The following is a 21,757-nucleotide window of genomic DNA, read 5'->3' as shown; positions in this document are numbered from 1 at the left end:
ACGACGACGTCTCGAGCTAGACCTCGCCGGATCTCTCCGCCCCTCAGGTCTTGTACGGGTGTGAGAAGCGATGGGCTGACCCTGCAAAAAGAATTAAATCAGAAACAAGGTAAAACTGAAGCCATAATGCAGAAACAATAAGTGAAGAAAGGTTACCTCTCGAACAACGTCGTCCCGACGACAGGTAGCCGTGTTCCTCATCCGGACGAGCTGGCTCCGGAAGGCATCTATACATCGTGCCATAGCCGAAACCACCTCGCGTGAGAACTGTCAGAAAAATAAGTCAGTGAAAATACATGATAACTGAATACAAAATTCTGAATTAAAACTAGGCTTACACTGGTCTGGTGGCGAGGAATCGACCGCTCCACGAAGCGCTCGCCCTCGGGAGCCGGAGAAACCATCTCCTCGATCGGCCCGTATATCCCCTGGTAGTGAATGGACATACGGGGCGGCACAAACTCAGTGGGACCATCCTGATAAAACAGAAAGAAATCAGTAAGGTATTACTTGGGGGCTACTTAGCGAAAAATAAAAAGCTAAGACTCTTACCCTCACATCCTCAGCCGGAACAGGGGCTGGAGCTAATAAAGGTAGTATCTCCTCAGCGTAACACCGCCCAAGGATCACATGGGACCGCCAGAGGGAACCAGATCCCTCGGCCATGCTTGACAACTGTCTCTCGTCGAACATATGACGTGGCGGAGGAGCAGGAACGACGAAAACATCAGAAGAGTGCTGTCTAGCAACTCTTTCTTCTAAATACACAACTGCTCCGTAGGTCCCCAGAAAATAGCGACGCTCAGCAGAGTACTGTGCGGCTAATCCAGGGACTGTCCAACCGCCCCACGGTCGGTATACTACCTCAGGTCCCTATAAAAAGTACCAATCAGGCAAACATGTCTAAAACACCACAGAAGAGCAAGATAAACACTAAAAGTCGTACCGAGATGATCCGGCTCCAGACACGTGCAGTAGACATGTCCACATGGTGACCGCCCCAAGAGGCGCTCACCGGATATCCCCTCGGCGATGGTCTCGCCGGCGCAACGGAAGGAAAATACTCGTAGAACCAGATCTACAAAAAGTTAAAAGCGTGAGTAAATGCTAACTAATATGTAGCGATAAACTTTACAGGGAATAATGTTTACCTCTACGACCTTCCAGAAAGCAGACAAAGCAACATTCGTTCTAAAGGACCGGTGACGACACGAGTCCCTCAGCGCACGAACGAAATCAGCGTAGGCCAAGCTGGCCCAGTCATAAGTCCCGATCCGCTGGAGATCACGGACAGCAGGGAGATAGTAAAGCAATGCCCTACTACCCTTGTCAGGGGAGAATGTCCCTGACAATAACATCAGCACAAAGATGCGCACCCGCTGCTCTCGGGTGGTCGCATCATCATCAAGAGCCACTGCCAGCGTCGAGCGGCGAATCCCTCTAGCACTGAACTGAGTCGCTTCGACCTCAGCTCGGGCCCGAATAGCAATCGGCCCCAACAACTCCTCGACCTCTGAAGAAAAGACGTCGATCCCACCATCGAACGGCAGCAGCACAGAAGTGAACTCCAGTCCAGTGATGAGACTGAAGTCTGTAGGGGTGACCATCATCTCGCCCCAGGGAAAATGGAAAGTGTTGGTGGTGTCCCAGAAGAACTCCACCAAAGCGCGTACTACGTGGTGACCCCCGCTGGATGCGACCATAGCCTCGGAGGTCTCGAACAGAGTAACTAGCCCGCAGGACTCCCATAGGAGTCTCGTCTCACGATCTCTGGCGATGTGCATCCTGTACAAATCGCCTAGACCATCACAGCCAGAGCCGTGATGTCGTGTCCTCCCGGGCTCAGTTCCCCGTCTCACCCTCTCAGAAATGTGGTGGACAGGGGCAAAGAACAAAGTCTGCTCATCCCACTCCGGGAGCCGACCAAGCGAAGTGGACGGCGTGGCGTCGTCCTCCACGGGCTCATGCTCCCGTCTAGTGTTTCGGGACCGTGAACCTGAGCCTCGTTGTCTAGCCATGCTACATTGTGCAGAATCATCATAAATTAAGGTTCTATAGTATCTAAGGTTCGCCTAGCCGCATGATACTATGTTCGCAAAATACAGAGTACGTAGTACTAAAACAGAGCACAAATTCAAATTGAGCATGACAGTATTTCTCCAAGCAATCAAACAATTTCTTGCAACACTATAGTGATTATTGTGACAAATTGAACAAGAATTGCTAGCAAAAACGTCAAGAACAAACCATATTGTTCTTCACGACCTTAAGAGGCCCAACAATGGCAGATTGCTCATTTCTTCACCAAATTGAGTCAAACAAGTCTCAAATTACTCCCAAGGCAATATATAAGCATAAACAAGCAATTTCATGGCATAAAACTTGATAAACAAAGCAAATTGAGCATCATGGAATTCGAATTTCCATAAAGTTTATGAATAAACATGCCAAGAATTCATAAAAACCGGTGTGAGTTTGAGGAAAACTTACATAGATCGGGAAAATAGATGAAAATAGCCTTGATTTGCAACAAATTTGAGCGAATTCGGTTAAAAAACGAGTGAGCAATGAGCAATTGAAGCTTTCGGACTTCTTTCGAGCAGTTTCGCGACGAACAGAGCCAAGAAATGAAACGAAAACGGGAATTTAAAGAGAATCCCGTGCTGGCGCCAGTCCCTAGGCATTGGCGTCACCATCTGGACTTGGCGCCTGGCGCCAACGCCAGCGCCTGGCGCTAATGCTACTAGGCTGGCGCTGATGGATTTTCAGCGACGCCAAAGCACCCAGCCACTTGTTGGGGTTGTGCTAGCTTTCTGCAATATATTTTTGGGTTCCTTGGTACGCCAGTTAGCCCCTCCAAGCAATTTGACATGATTAAGTAATCGGCTTGATTACGTAAAGTGATCGACCTGATAAAAGATCGTCTCACTTAGTTTAAAGGCACCGACATATAGGTTCATTAGCAAACGGCACAGACATATAGGTTCAAGAGCAAAGGGCACCGACATACAGGTTCAAAGCAAAAGAGCGCCGACGTACAGGCATAGCGGAGGCAAAGTTTAGGCGAACTTTTAAAGATCGACAGGCGTGGATCTTCGGTAATTTCCTTCGGGAGATTATCGTACCAATGCGGATGAGAATTATTTCGAGAGAAATAATTTTCGATAGTATTCCCTTGGACGTGGGATATTATCAATGCGGATGGAGATTATTTCGAGAGAAATAATTTTCGATAGTGTTCCCTTGGACGTGGAATATTATCAATACGGATGGGGATTGTTTCGAGAGAAACAATCTTCGATGATGTTCCCTTGGACGTGAAATATTATCATTGCGAAGGAGGATAGTTTCAGGCGAAGCAATCTTCTAATTTGGAAGCAGTTACGAGCGTAGCGGTTTTCAAGCGGGATGGCATTCTCTAGCTTGCAGGAGGTCATCAAAACAGTGCAGCAACAATCGGTTACTTTCATAGACGTGTGCTCGACGGTGCAAGATACGCGTTTCTTAACTCTTTTATCTGTTTAACTAATGCTAGTTTTGCAGGTATCGGCGTTACAAGATTGATTGAGGATCGCAGAACGTTCTGAATCATTCTCCGTCCCTATCGATACTTTCACTTTTGTTTTCGAAACTTGTGTTTCTCCAAACTCAGTCAAAGTGGGGGCTTCTGTAGACACCCATTTGTGTCTCCCCAAAACCAAATCCAGTGATGAGTGTAGACACCTAAAAATGTCTCCCCAAAACCAAACCCGATGATAAATAACCTTTCACCGCCACTATTGGTCGGGTTTAGTATTTAATCCCGAGAGTGCTTAAAGAATCGTATCTTATTAAATTCTTGTTTTTGAAAGGTCTATGGATCAGTCTTGGTGTTTGGTAAAAGCATAGTTTTAATTTGTTAATTAATTTTAAGTCCAAACCTTTTTTATTTTATTATTATTTATTTTATTTTATTTATTTTTATTATTTTAGCCCGAATAATAAAAGTCAGAAAAAAGCCCAAAATTATCAATCGGCACTTAAAAAGCCGAAAGAAATTAGGGTTAAAAATGAATTTAGACGGAAAAGTGGACTGGAACTGACCGTGTCACGGTCAAGCTTGACCGTGTCACGGGAACTCTTCCCGTCTGACGGTGGGACTTCCCGTGACACGGGAGGTCTGCCGTGACACGGGAAGTTCCGTGTCCTTTTCGCGTAAACCCTTAACGCGTTTTCCGTTCCGTTTTCTAAAAATTTCCCGCGACACTCCAAAACTGACCGTGTCACGGGAACTTGTACCGTCTGACGGTACAGTCTAACCGTGTCACGGTACAGTCTGACCGTGTCACGGGATGCATTTTTAGGGTTTTTATCATTTTAGGGTTCCGGGTGCTCCCTCAGCACATTTCCCTATAAATACCCCCTCATTTCTGATGAACGGGGGAGCAGAATTCGATTATTCTTATTTTTTCTCTCTTCTATGCTCTTAATGTAAACACTAGCCTACCCTTTTCACTTCAAAATTCCTTCTTCAAGCACTCAAAGGAGTCCATATTTTACTCGAGGTTCTGTCCTTAAACCAAGGCGTGAAAGGTAGAATCATTTGAGGGTTTGGCCCCAAAATCAACTTTATTTTATTTAATTTAATTTAGTTATTGTTTTGTTATTTCCTTGAAGTTACTAACTCGTTTATTATTTTGTAGTTGCAAACAAACAGATTCAAAGTAAGGATCATGCTCTTTTTATTATTGTTGTTTTTCTAACAATTTTTTTATGTTGTTGGAATTATGATTAAATTGGTTTTATATTAATATTGATTCTATTATATTTATGATCACTATATTGCATGTTTAAAGGGAATATGTAATTGAAAATCACGCCTAATAAGATAATTTGGACAACCGGTTTAGGTTCCTTTTTAATCTTATTATTAATTGAAGTGATCACCAAATATTTAGAATTATGTGTGCATTAATTTTAAACCAATTTAGTTAAATAATAGTTTGGAGCAAATTGAATATTTTATTGTATGCCTTTGAGATCACAGGAATGCTTTTCAATATAAGAATCGAGTAGAGGCCAATACAGGCGAATGTGACTCCATGACTCACTTCGTACCATCATCCCCGATCCTCCTGTCGTGGTTCCGAACCATATGGAGTTAGTAATCTCATGGATTATGAATGGGGTGTAACCTTCACGGGTCAATCGTTGTTGCCTATCGTTGTCCCTTATCGTGGTTGCCTTTTTATGATCCGTGAACAGTTTACAAGTTCCTTAAAAACTTGTTGGCGGCTCCCTACTTTATTTGTCCCTAATCGTTGTCCCTAATCGTAATGTCAATTCCCACTTCCTATGAGTGCCAAGCATATTCACACATGCTTTTAACGTAGGCGCACTTCGAACGACGCCTACAATGAGTACCTTTCATGTCGAATCATAATCGAATGAAACGAAAGTGTGGAAAGGTGTAGTGTAGCGGAAAGTTTTATTTCTTTTCTTTTCTCCCTGTTTTGGAAAACTTTATTTTAATAAAACAGCCAATCCAGTTTGGTTGGTCCATAATATGGGTCCAATAGTGGTGTAGTTGGATAGGGCTTGCAAAGACCTTTCCAACGATATATTATAAGCCCAATTCCGATGAATATTGAGGAAGTTATGGCCAATTTACCAAACTGGGTCCGGTTTGAGCTTTATGTACGGCCCAATGATCTAGGGGAGGACCTAATATGATTTATCATTCCTAATGCAATAAGGAATGGTTTTAGTCTTCTAGAATCTTCTAGAAGGTTCTTTTCATTCCTAATTCAGTTAGCATTGATAAGTTGACTTTGTTGACTTTTTCAGAGTTTTAATCAAGATCAAATAGCATTTTCGAAGGAATTATATTATTTTATCTTCCAGTACGGGAAATTTATCAGATTTTCGAAAACGTGTTGAAATCCAGTTTGGCGTCCAACCCCAGGCCTTGGCGCCAGACGCTAGCCATTGGCGCCTGGCGCTAGCCACTGGTGCCTGGCGCCAGCTAGCCAGGGTTGGCGCCAATCCTGTTTTGCGATCATCAGACTCTGTTTTGTTAAATTATCTTTTTTGGCTGATTTTCTCTATAAATATCGTATCAAAAACTCCGTTTTCATCATTCATCATTCATCATTCATCATCTACATCTATCATTCACCAATTCTCTCATTCTCAAGTATTCTTTAGCATTCTATTCTTTCTTGCTTTTTAATACAAAATTCCGCATTCACAAGATCTAGAAACACCTAGCCATATTCGAAGTTGCCTTCGCCCTAGACGTGAAAGGTTTTAATTTCTGAGGGTTTGGTCCCAAATCTCTCTTTCAATTATTTAATTTAATTGTTTTGATTATTATTTTTCCTTGAAGTTACTAGCGTGTGTATTTTGTTATTAGAAAGAGGTACGAGGCATCAAAGTAAGTACTTTAATTAATTAATTGATGTTATGATGTAGAAATCATGCTTATATTGTTATTATGATATTCCTAGTATCATGTCTAGGGTATTTTTAATATTAAATATGATTGCTATGATGCCTTTTATTCTCTTCCTAATATTTATTCATGTTAGTATCATGTTAGGGTTAAAGCTTTGATTTTTATTGCTTAGTGACATGCTAGGGTTTGTTATTAATCTTGTTAGTATCATGCCTAAGATCTTGCTATTATTATTATGCTTTAACATGATTCATGACTATTTTTATAATTGTTTTGTTATGATTATATTTATGGTTATCACGATTATAATTATTATTTTTATGATATTTATTATTTATTATGTTGCTTGATGCTCATTCTTTATTGCTTGATCACCTTTATTGCATGTTAAAGGGAATTGGTACTTGTAATCACGCTTAATAAGATATTAATAATCTTGTTAGGGTTAACTATGATTATAATTCAAGTGATCGCCAATAATAGTTTGTTTGTGCATTAAATTCAACCAACATAGATTAAACAGGTTTAGGGTTAATTCTATTGATTGCATGTTAGTCAGAAAGCGCACATGAATACGATCAGAATAAAGTAGAGGCCTATTATTAGGGCAGATTCAATCTCTTTTAGGTTGGATTTGTACCTTCATCCCCGGACCCTTATTTGGTTCATGACCTTATGGAGTTGACGATCTCTTGGATCGTTAAGGGGTGTAACCTTCACCTCGTGAACGGTTTACAAGTTCCTTAAAAACTTGTTGGCGACTCTTTTGCTCTATCTTCTTCCCTTTTGGACGCCACCGTACTTTAGTGTATGATCACAGTGGGGTTCAAGCTAGTGGGATTTTAAAGGCTTGAAATTATTCCCTACACCTCCTCGACAACCCCTGCCTTCTCCGACCCTCCCATTCCCGTTTCCAACCACCATTCTCAAACACCATCTCTGTGTCTCTTTCTCTATCTTCCATTCAAAAAAATGCCTCCGAAAAAGCAACCCCTTCAAACCATCACAATCGTCAACATCCAACCAATGGATTCCAACCCTCTTTCGACCACCGAAAAAATGAACAATGCAATCTTCTTTCGACCCCGAACAACGTAACCCTCTTTCGACCCTACGCAACTCATCCCCTCTCCCCAGCCTCGACCACCTGAACCCACCCACTTCCAATTCCCACAACCCTAAACGGTCAAAACAAAACCCCTTTCCTTTCAACAGCCACGAACTCAGCCACTAACAACTGAAATTGGCCGATAAAGAGTTGAAATCAACCCAAAAATCGGCCAATTTCGGCCAATAATGGCCAATTTTGTTGGTCATTTTTGGGGAGAGGGGGTTATTTTTTAATGGGGAAATGGTCGTTTAGTGCGTGAGCTAGTGTGTCGGAGGTGAGGCAGGGGCTGGACTATGCTGCGCTACCGGTGGTGTGGTGGCTGCGGTAGTCATGGGCTAGTGCGTCAAAGGTGGTTGGAGGGACTGGTCTGTGCTATGGTGGTTGGGTTAGTTTTAGGGATTTGAACTTTTTTTTTAATTTTTTTTTATTCTCCCTTTTTTTCAACCAATTATTATTGACACATGTGCAAAAAAAAAAAATTGTTAACCTGCTTAACCGATTGTAAATGGGTGCAATGGGAGCGGATTAGGTACAAAGTTGGGATTAATAAAAAAAATAAACGAAAACTGGGATTAATATTGACGGATGGAGCAAAGTTAAGATTAATCATGACAATTTTTCCAAAGATTAAATATCTAAGATAAATAAAATAAAGTGAAAGAAATTTCAAATGAACATTAAATAGTTCCAACGAGGGTAACAACCTCAAATCTGATTATCCCAAAAGAGAGGGTCCAAAGATAACTAAAACAAGTCTATAAAACTGCTAAGAAATAGAGTAAACACTCTGCTCTCAGCCCAGACTCGACAGGATATACTCTTCACCTTCACCTGCAAATAACATTAAGGTTCCACAATCAGTGAGGAGTAACTAGCACTTCTCCAATACTTATAGAAATACAAAGCTAAGTACTGAAAAGCTAAGGTTAGACACAAGCATAATACTTAACATGTGGGAACATCAACTTAAATAATAATTACCAATAAACTCGAGGGAAAAATAAAACATGGAAACATGATTTTAATACAGATCAAGCATGTAAATAGAACAACATAAAAAATATTACCACAAGATTTCAGAATAAAATATAGCAACTCAAAATACGGTAACTCATATAAACGATAATTAACACTTATAAAGGTTACTTCCCAAAATCAATAGTATCTTTAAAAAAAATAAATTTTAACTATTGTGAAAATAAATTTATAGTGAGGCAAGCATATAAAATATGAACGCCGGTGAAATCCGCAGCCCACCACCAAAGGTTTGTTAGGGCAAACCTACAGACGATTCCACAGCCGTATGTGTTTAAGTAGGGGTGATATTGAGACTGAGCTATTCGTGAACTGTTCGAGCTCGATTCGGTCAAAGTTCGGTCACGGTTTGACGAGGCTCGACTCAAGTTCGAGTTCGGCTCGAAAGCTTAACTAGCTGAGCCGAGCAAGTTAAAGCTCGGCTAGAAAGCTCGTGAACAGGCTCGATTAAATATAAACGTGGTGTATTTTAGAAAAATATAACTTTTTGTTTTTAATTAAAAATTTAAGTATGAATATTTTTTCTTCAAAAAAAAAATTAAGTATGAATATTTAAAATCTGATTAAGATCTAAAAATCAGATTAAGATCTAAAAATCAAACTATAAACCAAATCTAATAACATACATTTGTTTATTTCGACCCAAAAATAAAAGCCCAACTTCACATACCTTTAGGCCTTTCGTATATAAACTAAAAATAAAAACCTAACTCCTTTATTTTCTCTCTCTTGCGCTCCATGGCTCCCTAAGTCCTCAGCTTGCTTCTAACATGAGAAGCTCTTTACTTTCTCCTCTAATCCTCTATTAATCTACTTGCATCAGAAAAAACATTACATCTCCATCTCAATACCAACCCACCACCGCTCCACCGACATCCTCATCGTCACCACTAGCCCAGACGCTGTCACTACACCTCGTCATCGTCGCCAACATCAATGTCCTTAGCTTGTATGTAAAAGTAAATTTAATCAATTATTAGGGTATTTTAAAAGTTAATCGGATTCTGTGTGCATGTAATCTGGTTTGATAGATTGAATTTATGAGTAGAAATTAATAACATTGGAGTCTACAACATTTTTATTGATTAAATGGTTTAGGGAAAAAAAACGGGCTTTAACCGGGCTGTATGGAGTCACGAACTCGAGCCGAGCTTCGAACCTGCGAATGGAGTCACGAGCTCGAACCGAGCCTAGATTTCTAAAGCTCGTCGAGCTCGAGCCGAGCCTGCTGTGAGACAAACGAGCTCGAGCCGAGCCTGCTGTGAGACAAACGAGCTCAAGCCAAGCCTACCACTATTCGGGCTCGGCTCAAAGGTTTAGCACCGCTACGTCTAAGAATGGCCAAACTTTTGGTTTTCCTACTCGAATTCAGTAGCCCGATTAGTTTCGGATGACAATAATTAACCTAGAAAATTACATCTTGATTTCCTTAGCCCAAGATGTTGGCATGTTACAACCATTGAATTCTGCAGCCCAATGATTGTCTTACACTCACAAAATATATAAAACTAGCATAGTGCCCGTACGATGCACGATTTATAAATCAACTTATTGATTTTTTGAATAAGTTATTATTAATCCCGTAGGGAAAAAAACTAACATAATTCAATTAGTAATAAAGGGTTCATTTTTACTAACAAATAAATTTTGTCATTTGGATTTATTTTATTTCCTTTTTTTATATAATGTTATTTGTTTATTTGAAAAATAAATGAATAATACTCACATAATTATAAGAGATATGAACTAAATCTTTCCTACCTCCCATAAATATAAACTAAAATTTTCTTAACATAAGCAGCTATACAATCGAATATTTGTTTTACTCGTATTCACCAAATTTTAGACACAATAATAACTTACCTTATATTTGACCCACCACTATATACATTTTTCCTAAGCAAATCATTGTGTCAAATTACGGCGTACATAATATCCATACAACCAATCAATAACTGATAGAATATACAACACAAATATATAGATATGGATTTGGTAAATTTTTATACGAATGAAAGATATTTATTAAGATATTTAAGAATAAAAGACAAATTTCATCAACTACCCAATCATGTATGTAAATATATTTTTTTATGGATATGTATTCTTATACTATAATTAGTTAAATTTTGAATATTAGCATTAAATTAGTAAGGAAATATGAAAAATTAATGGTTATAGAAAAATAATATTAAAAAAGTGTGCGAAATCTTTAATTATTTATATATGCGTAAATTTTTGGCATAATTATTGTTAGGAAAATATTGTTTAACTCTTTTTTTAAGAAAAAGTTACATTAGATATATATTTTTAATCTAAGTTAATTTAATTTCAATAAATTATATTCCCCTCAAAAAATTTTCAATAAATTGTATACTAACAATTCATGGACTCTACATTAATCTAAAATTAAATTATTAGATATATATTTTTTTTAATCAAAGTTAAATTTATCTATTCACCATGATTCTTTAAGAGGGGTATGGTCAAATATCATAGTGAATGTCATATTGAAGAACAATATATTAATATTTCCATGATATAAATATATAATATGGCCTTGAATGAAAAATATAAAGACATATATGTTATGACTATGGCTAGTATTTATATAAATGAGAATAAAAAAAATATATATATATATATATATATATATATATATATATATATATATATATATATATATATATATATATATATATATATATATATATATATATATATATATATATATATATATATATATATATATATATATATAGTATCATATTTTATTATTTGAATACTATGATTTGAATTGAATATTTTAAGAATATTTTATTATTAATGTATTTTTTGAGTATATTATTTTTACCGTATCATGCTACCATTATATTTGTAGACTTTTTATTTATTTATTTGAGAAATAATATTTCTAGACTTTACTATAATAGATGTTCTTACCATTATGCTCGTATTATGTAATATGAAATACTTGTATAATTCTTTCCTTTGTTCATTATGTCACAATAATATTGCTAGACTTTACTATAATAGATGCTCTGACCATTTTCACGACCATCTATTATAGTAACTGATTACATTATGACTAATGAACAAAGAAATATCACTCTATGCTAGTATGCTATTAATAAAGGCAATTCCCAAAAATAATCCTAACACTATTTTAAAAATAATATTGCTAGACTTTATTATAATAGTTTATGTAGTTATTTAGAATATTTTTTTATATGGAAACATAAATGTATAATAAAAAATTAAAAAAAGACAGCAAATAATAAAGAGACATTTATTAGTCTCAATTTGAGGCGCTTGTCTTTTAGTATAATATATATAGATTTATAAACATACTTCCTAAACATCATTTAAACACATTTAGGGATCAACAACCCCAATTTAAAGTATAGCAGGTCTTTACTTCTAAGACCAAAATTAAAAACAAAAAATCTCCACCTTCCAAATACAACTATACTGCATAATAAAGATTGAAAACAATCATTGTTATAGATCTATTACAAAGTATTATACTTTTACTTCATTATTTTACTTAAATTTCATAAAATATGTTATATAAGTATATATTTTTATATAATAATATATATGGATGTGGGTGTGGGGCGGGTACAACCTAAAATCCACCCCCGCCCTATCAACATGCATGGCGGGTATGGTTTTTATCCCATTCCTGCCCCACCACCCGCCAAACCGGGACCCATCCCAGCTCCAGTGGGACGGGGATGGGACGGGTCTCCTACTTGACTCGCCCCACTGCCCTCCCTAGTGTCACTCTCATAACCCTTGGCGAAACAATGCTAAAAACAGAGTTATTCTACTTTAAAGCACAACGACGTCGACAACTTAGTTTAAAACCGAAAATCATGCCCAAAACATACACATGGCTCATCTAGTTTAGGACATACCAAATAGGATTACTTATGAAGCTAAGCATTATAAACAACTTAAACTAGGCAAATGAAACGTTAAACAAACGATATGGTAAGGCACAAGGTAGCAGAAAATTTTCAAAATTAAGAGGCCATGAGTTCATGCTAAATTACACAAAAATCCATCAAAGACCACACCAAAAAACCATGGATAAACCCCCACACAAACCCAAGCATGATACTAATAAATATAGGCTTGAAAAACTAGCAAACTAACATGGATAAACTACTGAAAATCGTCACAGCAGACCTAGCAAAGAAAATAAATGGCAGCATGTACTTGATTTGTCCAATTCATAAACTCCACCCATAATTCACTCAACTATCATATTATTACAGCAAAATAAATTCATGGATTTATGGCCCCAAATTAACAAAAGCTTATTTATGTGTTTAGGCATGATTGCATGAAGTACACAATCTTTCATTGCCAGCCAATAACTCACGTAACATATAAGTTTATAGCTGATAATTTCAGCCTACGCATATACCCATACTCACACCAAATCAACCTATAAGCTTGTTATATTGTCATGACCTTTCATCCTCTAACACCCTAATATATTTACAATATACAAGCATGATTATCTAGCATAAAAAACAGCAATGAACATGACTAAAACCTCCGTTAATCACCATGCACAAACAGCACACAGAATCAGAAAAATATATAAGCACATAAAAATCATGTCAATTTCTAATACATCCCACTCTAATTTGCACCTACCCTTACCCTAACCTAGCCATGATTTCTAAAGCTTGGGATAGTGCTAGTTACCTCGATGACTTCCGATAAAACCCACGAAAACCAGAAGAACTCAAAATGAACTAGCCCTCTTGATGACCTTGAAACCTATACAAAAACAAGATTAAAATAAGTTGTATGTATAAAACCATACATGAGGGGAATGAAAAAGGGAAGGGTCTAACCCATCAAACTTACTTATTTTCACAGCCAAACTAGGAGGGAAATGAGATGATCCATGGAACAATAAAACCCAGCAACAACCTCATAAGAGTTAAGGAAGAAAGAGAAGTAATAAGGAGGGGAAAGAAGGAAGAGTGCACGCTCCAATGGAATTCTTTTGAGAAATGATTTACCACGGTCAACGGGAAAGGGAAAATGATGGTTATTTGCTTAATGAGGGCAGAAAATAGGAAATTTTACAAAAAAACACCTTTTATAAGCATGTTTTTGTAAGAAACCACCTTATAAATTTTTTTTTGCAAAAACACACCTTAATCAAATTTTTTTTTGCAAAACCATACCTTTATGCCGGAAAATAGAGTCAAACCCTATTTTCCGACATTGACTACGCCATTTGCACCCACGAAACTAACAGTGGAGGGGAGAGGGGTGGCTAGGGCTATAGAGGAGGGTTTAGAGTGGTCAACGTCGTTAAAGTGGTGTGTTTAGGGTGGTCAACGCCGTAAAAGGGGGTGTGTTTATGGTGGTCAACGTCGTGAAAGGGTGGTTTTGTGGGTGGGGCTTAGGAGGGAGGTGGTTTCGTGGGTGGGGCTGGGGAGAGAGGTGGTTTCGTGGGTAGATTGGGGTAGTCAACGCCGGAAAATGGGGTCAAACCTCATTTTCCGACATAAAGGTATTGATTTGCAAAAAAAAAATTTGATTAAGGTGTGTTATTGCAAAAAAAAAATTTATAAGGTGGTTACTTGCAAAAAAATTGCTTATAAAATGTGGTTTTTTACAAAATTTCTCAGAAAATATGATGGGTTTGGAAGTTATAAGAGGCAAGAGAATATAAATTGAAGGCTCTCCAAATAAGGGGAGCATTAACTTCAGCAACTAAAGAGTTAATGAAAGAATCCAATATTTAACTTTCAAAACCAACTCAAATACAAGAAAACTACCAAATCCCACGTCCAAATCAGACCAAACACCTCCTAGGTTATACCCCAAACACCTAAATTTGGTTCGGTCCATAAAAAGTAACTTCAGCGTATTTTGCCTCCACCGACTCAACTAAAAACCATAAATAAATAATTAACAAGTAATTAAAATTATTTTTATATATTTCTTTCAAAAAAAAAAATTATTTTTATATATATACACACATAATCACTCGAAATTTACTGGTTCAAAAAAAATATGGGGGGTATTACAGTGTTCCTAATCAAGGTGGATTGGAACATGTCAACTAAAAAATGTTTATGTCAAGAATTGAAATCAGGTCCATTAGAAAATAAATAAAAGTCATACCACCTTTGCTATCTAATACTTTTGTTCAATTGCTATCTAATACTTATGCACTTAAGATAGGTGCAACAAGGGAAGGCCCAAAACACGCGGCCCAAATTAATAACTCAGACAACATATTCGCGATCCGCCAAAATCAACACTACGCTCTACAAAATGAACATTTAGTACAAAAATATGAACATTAAAAAATAAAATGAACATTTAATACTTTTTTTTTTAGATTAACATTTAATACTTATAATGCATATGTGATATGTTTCATAATCATATTATTTTTTATTTCTTCAAATTTTTATGTTCATAATTAAATGCATTATATTCATAATAATATTTTATATGTTCATAAATAATTTCAAATTTTCATAATGTAAATATGTGTTGTTCATGATATATTAATTCAATCTGTTTATGCATATGTTGTCTTTCTTAAATGTTTATGTTCACATTTTTTTACGTATATGTTCACCTTTTAAATGCTTATATTCACTTTAAGAAAACAAATGCTTACGTTCATATTTTGAAATGTTATGTTCACTTTCTGAAATGCATAAGTTCATATTTTTTATGTCTATGTTCACTTTCTGAAAAGCTAATGTTCACATTTAAGGGAAACTATGCATATGTTCATATTTTGCATGATTATGTTCATTGATTAAAAATAAAAATGCAGAAAAACAGATAAAATTCAATTCATTAGAATTAAGAAAATCATATACTACCTCCGTTAACATTTAGTTGCAACTTGGGTTAACATTTCGATTGATTAGGTTATACTACCTCCGTTAACATTTAGTTGCAACTTTGGGGTATTTAGAATTAAGAAATTATTTATTTATTTATTTTTATACAAATTATTTTTTTCAACTAAATCTATAATAAAAGTATTTAAGATTATTATAATACAACAAAACTATAATTTGAAGTAAAAAAAATATTTAACGTATAGACCGGGGCATTGCCTGGGCTAAACACTTGGTTAGTGCAAGACTGCCAAGCTACCGAACTGTTTGTTCCAGTTTTCATATATACCAAGTTCATTAGGTGTAACCGATGGCCTCACCTCCTGCAAAGCATCTTTAAAATCCTACAAAATAATAGCAGAGGCATGGCTTAACCAGCTTTAAAAAAAAAAAACCTTACCAACTGTAACATGAGTATTGAATAGCAATTTCAAGCAAGACGTGCTTACCTGCAAAGTTACTGGCCTCATGTCCTCTTTGTCCAGCTTTGTAATTTCTATGCCCTGTCTCAAAGCATCTCTAAGTGGACCCATAGAAGCATCCTTCACAAGATTTTTCATCAGATCCAGAGTAACCTAGGATGGGGTGAGATACAAATGGTAAAAACATAACAGATGATGTGTGATCTCAAGGTTGGTAAATAGTGAATAAGCTAAAAACCTTCAGTCAATTTGCAGATCATGTCCATATCCTCTTCTGAGAGTCTAAACAGCCCATCTTTTTCCAAGAGATTACTTATAATCCAGGCTCTTGCTTCTGTCCATTCAAAATATTTTTATTATAACCTATCAGTGATATCTGCTGGAAATTCAGGCGACGGGCAGAGACATAGACCTGCAGAAAGGGAGTGGTATGTACAGTCGTTTCGTAAGCCGCCTCCTTGCTGCTTCATCAAGCTCTTGGGGCCTATTTGTAGCTCCTGCAGAGTACACATAATTTACATGTTAATTGATATCCGAATCAAAACATAAAAAAGACCATTGGGTGCAATGCCTAAGCATAAAGAGTCCACTATGCCATGCCCATGAAAACACTGATGCAACAGCCTAGACCTTGGCATCCAAGTGCAACCAAATTGGCATCAGGAAAGACTTCAACAAGAATAAAATAAGAGGTTAGGGAAGCTCAACTTTTACATGATAATCATAAAGTTAAACATCTTTGCTTGAAGTCAAAGCTAAATATACTGTAAAATTTGAACTAATAGCCATCTTTAGCAGTTTATCTAGTAATAACTCCACCTAATGTGGCAGGTTGTACGATAAAAGAGCATCTATAGTCAAGTTTGATAATCTGCCATAAAAATATGAACAATCACCTATTAGCAGAATCTGTTCACTTATACTGTCAAAGCCTTCCATCTCAATGAGAAACTGAGTCTTGAGTCTCCTACTTGCTTCATGCTCACCTTCTGATTTGCGCTATCAGCCTATCATAAAATAAACTTTTTATAAAATTTCTCAGCAATAGTAAAAGTTATGATTCATGCAAGAACTGAATTAATTCATCTTCAAAAATATAATTAAATATGTGGTCACAATTTTCTGTTCAAGCCTCCTTTTTATTAATTTGAAACCCCAAGAATGTCATAAACTGAGGCAAATACTTGCTTCTGCAGTCAAATCCATATAGAAGCAATAAAACTACAAAATCCCTCTTCCTCCAAAGCTAAAGGTCAGAGACCAGCATTACCTGCGACAGAAGGGAATCAATTTCATCAACAAATATAACTGCTGGTTGACGGCAACTGGCAAATCCAAAAAGAGCCCTCACTAGCTTTTCACCCTCCCCGGTCTGCATTTTATCAACACATCAAGATCTTAGCTCTAACATAAAATGCATCACACGCCAGTTTGCACTTCTTGAACATAAAATTCAGAAGATAATAGCAGACAGTCTCTATCTGAATCTTAAGGCAAGCTTGAATTAGGAAATAATGAATTAAAGTGGGGTAATAAGAGAAAATCAAGCCAAGGAAGATTGGTAGAGGTAGACAGGTAGTGGTAATTAAAGGATGGATGAAGCGATTATAATCTTCATTTTGGGCTTCCTAGGGAGAGGGAAGAGGGGATGCTTAAACTAGACGGTAATATATAAGAGTTAATGATTTCCCCACGGCCCACCTCAACCACAACTGCAAACTACACCTGTCTTTCTTTTCTTTATTCTCTCTTATTAACCACCCTTAATTCTTCACTCCCAATCCAAGCACCACCTCCCCGCCCCCACCCACCCAGTCATATTAGTAATATACTGTCAATTAACAGCTTGAAGTAAAGGTAATTTCTTCATCATGTCAAGTGCCAATCAAGGGAGCTGGAAAACAAGAAATAAGTGGACATGCCTTCCAAGTTTCATGAGACTCATATGTCATCGCAATGCACAATTAGCAAGCAGGTATCTCCAAACATTCACAGATTAACAAGCCACACTTGAACCTTGAACAAATTAAGTTCTACATATCAGATGAAATGAATTTAAATTTATCAGAGAACAAAGTTATATATATAAGGAGAGCAGATAAGGAATTCCTAGGAAAAAAAGGCAACAAAATTCTACGGTGGCAAGAGAAATGTATAGTTTGCAGCAAATTGAACTGGAAAACTCCCTATTTTTTTATGAGAATGTGACTTAGAATAACAAGCAAGCAGAAAACACAAAACAGAAAAGTTTTATATATAAGGATAGCAGATAAGGAATTCTTAGGAAAAAAGGCAACAAAATTCTAAGGTGGCAAGAGAAATGTATAGTCTGCAGCAAAATGAACTCGAAAACTCCCTATTTTTTATGAGAACGTGACTTAGAATAACAAGCAAGCAGAAAATACAAAACAGAGTGAACAATGCAAAAATCTTTGGACCCAAGGTTTTATACTTACCTACTTACTAGTCAGTGAACTGGCAGATATGTAAAAAAATGTTGCTTTAGCCTCTCCAGCTATAGCCTTCCCAATCATTGTTTTACCAGTTCCCTGAAATAAATATATGAGACAATATTCATGAAACAGTAGCTTTTAGGCCCACTTGCACTTCACAAGTAAAGAGCTGCAGTACTTACAGGTGGACCAAAAAGCAGAAGACCTCTTCCTGGAGCACGGCATCCTTTGAAAATGTCTGGGCGCAATAGAGGCCAAACCACCATCTCTGTCACACATTTCTTGGCATGCTCTAAACCAGCTGTAACAAGAAGACAATGAGTGCTAGATTCACAAAAAGGAGCATTGCATATAACAAATGCAAATTACCAAAGTCATCCCAGCGCAAATTTGAATCTCGGTCCATGATCTCATTGCTAACATGTTCAATTAGACGAGGCTCCAAATTTCTCAGCTTCTCCGGCAGCTCCCCATCAGGACCACATAACATTTCCAAACTAGCACAAAACAAATGAGCTGTTAGCAATATGAATATCTGATCAGTGATCACCTTCCACCAGTTGACCACAGGAAATAGAGTGTGGGAAGCTCCACTTGTTGGCCATTTGTCTGGATGCCAGGACATATAATTATTTGGTGGGCCTTGAGGAATAGACTAAACTGGGGAGGATTAAGTTATTTAACTTTCTTCATTTTGTGCAAAGAACTTTCCAGGAACAATTCCTATGTTTTATGTCAGCCAAAAAAATCCTCAAATTTCGACTACAAAAGTACAACTTCTGTGTAATCCAATGTCAAAAGAACTACCACTTAGATTAGTATAATCTTATCACAAAGCATGACAGGAAAAAAAAAAATAAGAGAAAAAAAAAAAAAAAAACAACAAACAAACAAACAACACCAAAACAAAAATTAAAATAAAAGCAAAAAACTGTGAAAAGCTGGTCATCAACCCAAGTTTAATAATACACTTGTGAGCTAGTAGGACGTACCATTTTCTGGTTGAATCCTCCGCAGCATCATCACATTTGCAACCAATTTGAGCAGTCATATTCCCGGTATTGTCGCCATTGGATCTGATTGGGGGAATAAAGTTACCACGGACCCCACGGCGTGATACACCATATGATTTTCCACTATAACCCCGACTGTTGGAATTGTAATCGCTAATTGGAGAGATAGAACAGCTTGGTGAACCACCCAATCCTTTCTTTTGCTTTACTTCCATTTCCTGTCATAAGGAAAAACAAGATATAAATTTCAGTAAGATATTTTAGAAACTGGAACAAGTCCCATGCTTCCAATATTTTAAGAAGGCTGTGGTCTATTTTCAAGATGTAGACGTAATTGAAACTACCAATTTGGTTCTAGCAGTCACAAACGCATTTCCAGAGACTTCTCTGTTAGTTTCCTTGTTGCTAAAAGGTGATCCGATGTCATTTCTAGGATACCTTGTTTCCATGTGAGGACGCTTTACTCCCAAATTGTTCCCAAGCGTTCTTTCTTCTTCTTCAGCGTGTGCAAATGAAGAATGCCCTCTGACGTGATTATTTGATGCACATGCCTTGTCAAAAATAATGCAGTCATCAGAACCATTATTTTTGGATATAACAGGACCTTTTACACCAACTTTACTTCTACACATCACGTTGTTCCCATGCCAAGATGACAAGTCAGCATCAAGAGTGGTTTTGGAAGTCTTCCTAGTCATTCTCTCAAATTGGTCTCTTTGGCCTCCCTGCACAAGATGTTGATAGCAATGAGCACTTAAATGAGAAGTACTGCTCCCTACTGGCTAGGAAGCTACACAATGAACATAACTTATTAGGAGTATAGAACAGTTGCACCTTAAAAGATGCATAACAACACTAGTCAAATTTAAACAATTGTGATTCCAAAAATCTATCAAGGTGCTTAAACTACATTAATTTACCCCCCACCCAAAATGAAGAGTGCATTAGGTATCAATCAATCAAAGGCTTAATCCCATAAGAGTGCATTAGGTATAATTAGCATTAATAATTGGGACACAGACATTCATATTTATAATCGGAAGATGTGAGGATCTGAAAATTGGAATGCACCAGTGTGTAAACATGTGAGTCACTAGAAGCTGAAAATTTCAAGGCCTTAGATCACACATACCAATCCACTCGTATTTACTTTGGAAGACTGCTGAATAAGGGCACAAAAATGTATCAACTTATATATGGAGTACAATAATATATGGAGTACAATAATAGCACAAGGCATGTCACATCACTAGTTTCCATCTCTATAGGGTTATGTTGAATTATTTAAGGCAGACGTAAGCTTTATTTTCCTTTATAGTTCTTGGAGCATCTATTGCCTAGACATATCACAATAAAAGTAAGATAACATTAGCAATCAATTTAAGAGCAAAATCATTTTGCTATGTATCAAATGTGTTGGCCAACAAACTCTTACAATCAACAATTTGCATTACAATATACAAAGTACGTCTTAGTTTTCCTTACAAAACCCGAACAATAAAGTGTTCCTCCAATCAATGACGTGAAGTTCTTCTGGTTTAGTTACAGAATTTAAAATACTTCGTAAGTAATTTTCAAATAAACACGATTAATTTTATCCAATCAACAAAATTACAATTCACAAGTGTCTTAATCCTGCTTCCAAAAGCCTAAATTTAGAAATTCACTAGAGCTTCATCTCTTATAATTAATGGAACGATGTTCGCATTCATCAAAATATAGAGATTCAACTTCTGAAACAAAACCTAACACCAAAACAATTCCTCCAATTCAAAAACAAAACAATAATTTTTGAAAAATGGCGAAAATCAAATTAGCTCAAATTGCAGCTCCATTCAATATCAAAATACAGCAATCAATTTCGTGAACAGAAAAATTGAACAAAATTAAGCACTTAAATACAATTTTCCACTAAAAAAATTTCGAATAACGAAATCATTAGCAATTCAGCTTCAATTCGCAGTATAAAATCCATCATCAAACAAAAAAATCACCAAAATCAACAAAAAAAAAAAAAAAAAAAAAAAACAATTACAAATACCTCAAAAAGGAACATAATAGAGAGAAAGAGTTACCGGTCGTTAACGGGAGTAAGTTCACGGCGAGAAGTGTCGAGCTTAGACAAAGCATGACGACGAATAGGATGAATAAACGAGGAATCGACGTCGTTTTGAGAGCGAGAATCGAGAAAACCGAGGAGACGAAGACTGAGAAGTTGTGCGGAAGAATAATCGCGATTCTCTAAAGCGAAATCGGCGCCAAAGAGTAGAGATTGAAGACGGTTGATGTTGTTATCGACTTCTTTCCTCCAATTTTGCTGGTTTCCTTCTCTCTCCTCTTGTTTCGCCATTGTTGCACTCTTTCAATCTCCTTTCTTACTGTAAC

General features: G+C 36.7%; 1 pseudogene; it reads right to left on the bottom strand.

The window, feature by feature from the left end:
- Positions 1 to 15,682: 15,682 nt before the first annotated feature.
- LOC145630873 (ATPase family AAA domain-containing protein FIGL1-like) lies at positions 15,683 to 21,722 on the bottom strand (annotated as a pseudogene).
- Positions 21,723 to 21,757: the final 35 nt, after the last annotated feature.

This window comes from Chenopodium album, chromosome 5 (assembly GCF_948465745.1).
Source record: "Chenopodium album chromosome 5, dcCheAlbu1.1, whole genome shotgun sequence".
Taxonomy (NCBI): Eukaryota; Viridiplantae; Streptophyta; class Magnoliopsida; order Caryophyllales; family Amaranthaceae; genus Chenopodium; species Chenopodium album.
This window is presented reverse-complemented; position numbering and strand designations above follow the sequence as displayed.